Genomic DNA, 6,128 nt, shown 5'->3' with positions numbered 1-6,128 from the left:
ACAATGACATTTTTATCGTTTAAAAAAATAATTTTTACCGTCATTTTTATCGCGTTAAATAAATAATTTTGTGATTAAAATTTCACAATAGCAAAAAATCATAATCCATAAATGAAATATTATATAACTCATAAACAAAATATTAATATAATATATAATTTTTTATTATTGAAAATCAAAAGTAATAACTCTTATACAAAACCTTGTCTTACTAAACTTACCAAAATACAAGCATTGCAAATTTGCAATAAACACTAATTAGTTAAATCTACCATCCAGTTCACTAAACTATGTTAATATCTAATAATGTATTTAAATCATCTAATAAGTGCTGTTTTTACTACTTAGAATATGAATATACAAGAGAAGTAGCTTAGCTTAGCTTAGCTAAGTGATGATGAATAAGATTTGGAGGCCAAAAGTTTTCTCCTTTTGTAATTAACTTTAAAACAAGCTTGCCTTAGTTTTTTGGTCTCTTATGTGAGTTTCATCCTGAGAACTTGTTCCAACATCTTTGTTTCTTACTCCATCTTGTAAGGAGAATCTGAGATAGAAAATGACTCAAGTTCAGAAAATGATCATATACTAAGTGTATATGTATACAAAAAAGATGAAATACGCTCTAATTATATATGGATATGAATGACATGTGGAAAGCAGAAAAAAATAATATATATATTGCAAATCACCTGAAACTGCAGCTTCTCTAGCAATAGCTTCCTCAACAGCTGCTATTTCATCTGCAGACCTCAGGCCAAGAAGTCTAGCAACTTCAATAAGTTCATCAACATGAAAATATGCTCCAGTTGGACTTGTGATTGCCATTTTCACAATCTCCATAGGATCCTTTATTTGCCTGAACTGCATGGGCAGAATGTTCACCCCAAGGTTGGGAAGCTTAACTGTAAGTGCATCAATAATATCTGCCTCTGCCTTGACATTTGCACTATTTGGATATAGGTTAAGGCATTCTCTAGCATTCCAGATCTGGAACAATTTACAGCACCGTAATTAACCAATTCATGCAGTTGAGATCATGTAACAAAAAAAAATGCATAGTTCCATCTATTATCCCATTTATGGCTTCAATAGCATGCTTTGCATTGGGAACAAGTCTCAGACATTAGATGTTAGAATTACTATGTTGTAATAGAAAATCTTACTTCTGAACAAGAAAGACTTGAAGCTGAGAAAAAGTAATCCCTAGCTGCTTGAATGACAAGGCTTTCTGCCTTCTCCGATGCCAAAGAAACTGAACTCGTACCCTTCAAGTAATTTCTTGCAAGAGAGAACTTCCCAGCTTTGAGTAGCCCTCTGCAAAATTCAACCAAAATATACTCCAGGTCCAGGAAAGGAAATGCTTTTTCCCTCAAGTATTGCATATCACGCCACATAGTGGCCCATTCACTATCAGATCGGCTAGGTTGACGGCGAATAAATTTAGATAAAATAAGGCGAATGATCTGTTTGACACCCTTCTCATCTGATTCAGCCTCCACAAAAAAGTTTAATGGCTTTTGGGACCTGTATCGATACAAAAGACAACACAATAAAATAAGTACATAACATATGGCTAAAACAATATATTGAACTTTATAACCATGTTGCCAAATAGTTAAGTGGCAAAAACAGTACCAAGCAACAATTTCGTAATCCGGACCATGTTGACATACACATTTCCATTGACATACAAATAACCATAAAGTATGCCAGTTTGGAGTTACATAGCGAGAAAGGAGAAACTACCAACCTGGTAGAATGCCAAAAGTCTCCCAGCTTCAATATGACCTTCAGCAAGTCTAAGTCTTCTCTCAAGGTTCACTATTTGAATTGTAGTACCTACGCAAGAATACATATTTTAATGTAACCAATGATTAATATTAGATACCAAATCATATCTGCAAGAATTCACTCAATGGCACATACTAGCACATGCACATATAGATATAAGATATGAATAGAAATGTCTTGGAACTTGTTAAGTTTTGGGATCCAAAGGATAAGTACCCAGCTTAAGAACACAATGATATCACAATCAAATATAAACTAAAAGGTTCTCTATTTGAAATAGGCATTACTTTGGAAGTTTCTGCACCCTTCCTCAATAACCACCAAGCATATGTTCAAATTATTCACCAAAGCAGTTTCTGTCAACCATCTCACCAGAAATGATTTCTCTATATTTTGATTTGCAGAATCAAGAAGACTAATATCTCCGCTTAGAGATACCATGTGAAGCTTTCCATGCATAAAAGGAATAGCTCTATTGCGTAGTCTTTCATTTACATTCTCCTCTTTGACTCCCTTAAGCATAAATTTAAATTTATCATAGTCCGACAACTCTCCCCACTTGGCAAGACTCATATTGGAGCTTGTTTCGCCATCACTGTCATCAGAATAAATAATTTGATACAAGTATAGGACATCCTGATGGAATTGCTGCAACTCAGATAAACCTTTGTGAAGAGCAAACTCAAGAAAGCTTAAACAATTATCCAGCTGCCCACTGAAATCATCCATGAATCTAGCTCTTGTTTTATACCAATTGGTGAGCTCATCAATTGATGGCCAAAAAGTTCCAAGAAAATGTTTAACAAGTGGTTCAGTTTTGACTTGGATTTGAATGTCATGGCTTTACATATAATCCCTTAAACTGCAAAGAGGACAACTGCTCCAGTTCTCTACTTGAATTTGTATGCCAAAGAGAAAGATGGCAAGACCCTAGAGATAAATGCATAACTAATTAGTGAAGAACTTTGTCAAACACCAGTTGTAGATCAAGACATGTAAAAAAATAATAATTCAATTGCCTCTTCTCCATTTCCAATAACTTGTGTTACTAGAAAAGAAATAGTACTAGGGATATCAACAAACTCAAGATAAGAGGATAAGGCATACAAAGTTCAGTGATAAATTAATTCATTTTTGTGACCCAGAAAAAAAAAGGGGGGATTTCAAAGGCATGAAATCAATGAAATTGATTACCAAAAATAAAAAAATAATAATAATTTGAAATTTAAAATAAAACCATACGACTGAGTACTTAAGAATACATTGGCCTTCCCCTTTACAAACATGTGTGACATAACACATATTTTACTGCATATATGTTAAAAAAAGGAGGGAGGCGAATAAAACAAAAAATTCGCTTTTCTTACGTTCAAAGGATCAAAATAAGAACTATATATTTTTTTCCAAAAAATTGAAAGAAAGGATATCAAATATATACAGAGAAGACAACAACAATATGTAGTTTAATCATAAAAAGCTTATTTAAACCAAAAACAGAGAAAGGAAGTGAGTTTAATGCAGCTTTTAAACAATTGAACCAAAAGGTAATTTTTAGCACACAAATGTTTGTAACCCAGAGAAACTTTATTCAGATTTCAGAAGTATGTATTAAATGTCCTTTTCTTAGCTTTATTTCAATTGTTGATTACCAAAAATAAAAAAAAAATAATTTGAAATTTAAAATAAAACAATACGAGTGAGTACTTAAGAATACATTGGCCTTCCCCTTTACAAACATGTGTGACATAACACATATTTTACTGCATATATGTTAAAAAAAGGAGGGAGGCGAATAAAACAAAAAATTCCCTTTTCTTACGCTCAAAGGATCAAAATAAGAACTATATATTTTTTTCCAAAAAATTGAAAGAAAGGATATCAAATATATACAGAGAAGACAACAACAATATGTAGTTTAATCATAAAAAGCTTATTTAAACCAAAAACAGAGAACGGAAGTGAGTTTAATGCAGCTTTTAAACAATTGAACCAAAAGGTAATTTTTAGCACACAAATGTTTGTAACCCAGAGAAACTTTATTCAGATTTCAGAAGTATGTATTAAATGTCCTTTTCTTAGCTTTATTTGAATTGTTAAGAAAGAAAGACTGAAACCAATCAGGTGAAAAGTTTGCTTATGGAATTAATAAAAGTGATAGCCAAAATTCATCTATTTAAATAGTATAATGTATTTCTTAAAACAGAACAAATCATATATAACAGAAAATAACCAAAATCGTACCAGAGTTCTTGTGAACAGCCACCAAAAAGTTAAGTTCATGATGACGGTCAAAGCAGAAAATATTGCTGCAGAGATTTTTCCTGTGATAAGAAGTATAATTGGGAAAGGTATATCCACTTTGTCCATAACTGAGCTCAATTTGTTGAAGTGAACCATCAGATGTAATGACAGAGAACCTACATCAAAAGAGAGAGCAAAAAAATAGAACTCATCATTCCAAAATCTTAATGAGTCAGGGGTCCATTTCCATGTTTCAAGTTTAAACATCCTTACCAAAATCCCTGTTCTTCAATCAACTGTAACTGAAATGCAAAATACAGCATATAAATTACGAGAAATCAAAACACTAATATTCAAATGCATTCTCGTTCAATCACGTATTGTCTAGTCACAATTAGGTGCAAATGCTTGCCAAAAACCTAGGGTTCTTATTTCAATTGCAATAACAGTAGCTCAATCATAATCATAATCACATCAATAGCAATCTAAAACCGCAATTACAAGTTTACAAAAAGACATAAACTAGATTCAACCACACATCTTATTCTTGCTGTTGCTATTGATTTTGCTGCGCAAACAGTGGAACCACTCGCGATGAATCCTCGAAAACTACTTAAAAGAGGTAAGCCAACCTTTCTGATCCAGAACGAAAGGGAGGCGCTGAGATTTTGGCGGAGAAGACGCAGGGGATGGCAGATTAATAGAGGACTTGTTAGTAAAGGTTGAAGGCCTTTAGATCCCTACTGATTTCATAATCCTAGACACTGAAAAGGATGAGGATGAATCCATCATCCTTGGAAGACCCTTCCTAGCCACAGAAAAAGTTGTGATTGATGTGGACAGAGGAGAGTTGGTCCTTCAACTGAATGAGTACTACCTTGTATTTAAGACTCAAGGTTCTCTTTCTGTAACCATGGAGAAGAAGCATGAAAAGCTTCTCTCACTGCAGAGTCAACTAAAGCCCCCATAGTCAAACTCTAAGTTTGGCATTGGGAGGCCACAACCAAACTCTAAGTTTGGTGTTGGGAGGTCCCAACAATGCTCTGAACATCTGTGAGGCTCCATGAGAGCTCACTATCAAGCTATTGACATTAAAGAAGCGCTTGTTGGGAGGCAACCCAATGTTATTTAATTATATCTATTTATTTTCCATTGCTATTTTATGTTTTCTTTAGGTTGATGATCATGTGAAGTCACAAAAACTACTGAAAATTCAAAAACAGAATGAAAAATAGCATTAAAAATAGCTCACCCTAGAGGAAGAGCTTACTGGCATTTAAACGCCAGTAAGAAGTATCAAACTAGCGTTTAACGCCAAAAAGAAGCATCAAGCTGGCGTTAAACGCCAGAAATAAGCACCAAACTGGCGTTTAACGCCAGAACAGAGCATGGAATTGGCGTTAAACACCAGGAACAAGCAGCAAGCTGGCGTTTAAACGCCAAACATGCATTCTAAGGGCGTTTGCACGCCTAAATAGAGCAGGGATGTTAAGTCCTTGATCCCTCTGGATCTGTGGACCCCACAGGATCCCCACCTACCCACCTCTTCTTCTCTCCTCTTCACACCTTTTCATACCTCTCTTCCCCAAATACCCTTCACCAATCACCTCCATACCTCTTCCCTAAATACCCTTAACCACTCACATCCATCCACTCTTCCCCATAAACCCCACCTACCTCCAAAATTCAAATTCTTTTCCCTCCCAAACCCAACCCTAATGGCCGAAACCTACCCTCCACCCCACCCATATATAAACCCCTCAACACTACTCCATTTTCACACATTACAACCACCACTTCTTCCCCTTGGCCGAATACACCTTCTCCCTTCATCTCCTCCATTTTCTTCTTCTTCTACTACTTTCTTTCTTCTTTTGCTCGGGGACGAGCAAACTTTTTAAGTTTTGTGTGGTAAAAGCATTGCTTTTTGTTTTTCCATAACCATTAATGGCACCTAAGGCCAGAGAAACCTCAAGAAAGAGGAAAGGAAAGGAAATTGCTTCCACCTCTGAGCCATGGGAGATGGAGAGATTCATCTCAAAGGTCCATCAAGACCACTTCTATGAAGTTGTGGCCAAGAAAAAGGTGATCTCTGA

At 35.1% G+C, this 6,128-nt stretch overlaps 1 protein-coding gene across 3 annotated transcripts in view; it reads right to left on the bottom strand.

Annotated features, from left to right (window-relative positions):
• Positions 1-4,732, bottom strand: part of LOC107620310 (MAG2-interacting protein 2-like) — a 9,236-nt gene extending 4,504 nt beyond the window's left edge. Inside the window, exons 1-7 of one of the 3 annotated variants that reach the window (XR_002356564.1) lie at positions 4,571-4,722; positions 4,033-4,208; positions 2,079-2,721; positions 1,751-1,839; positions 1,265-1,524; positions 690-987; positions 408-544 (exon numbers count right to left, since the gene is read on the bottom strand). The gene's annotated coding sequence lies outside the window, so the exon portion shown is untranslated. Of the gene's footprint in view, positions 1-407; positions 545-689; positions 988-1,264; positions 1,525-1,750; positions 1,840-2,078; positions 2,722-4,032; positions 4,209-4,570 lie in introns of those variants that run through there. The other 2 variants (XM_021114811.1, XM_021114810.1) reach the window with 2 other exon arrangements.

The sequence above is a fragment of the Arachis ipaensis genome, chromosome B10, assembly GCF_000816755.2.
Source record: "Arachis ipaensis cultivar K30076 chromosome B10, Araip1.1, whole genome shotgun sequence".
NCBI lineage: Eukaryota > Viridiplantae > Streptophyta > Magnoliopsida > Fabales > Fabaceae > Arachis > Arachis ipaensis.
Note: the sequence above shows the minus strand (reverse complement) of the source record. Positions and strands in the feature narration are given on the sequence as shown.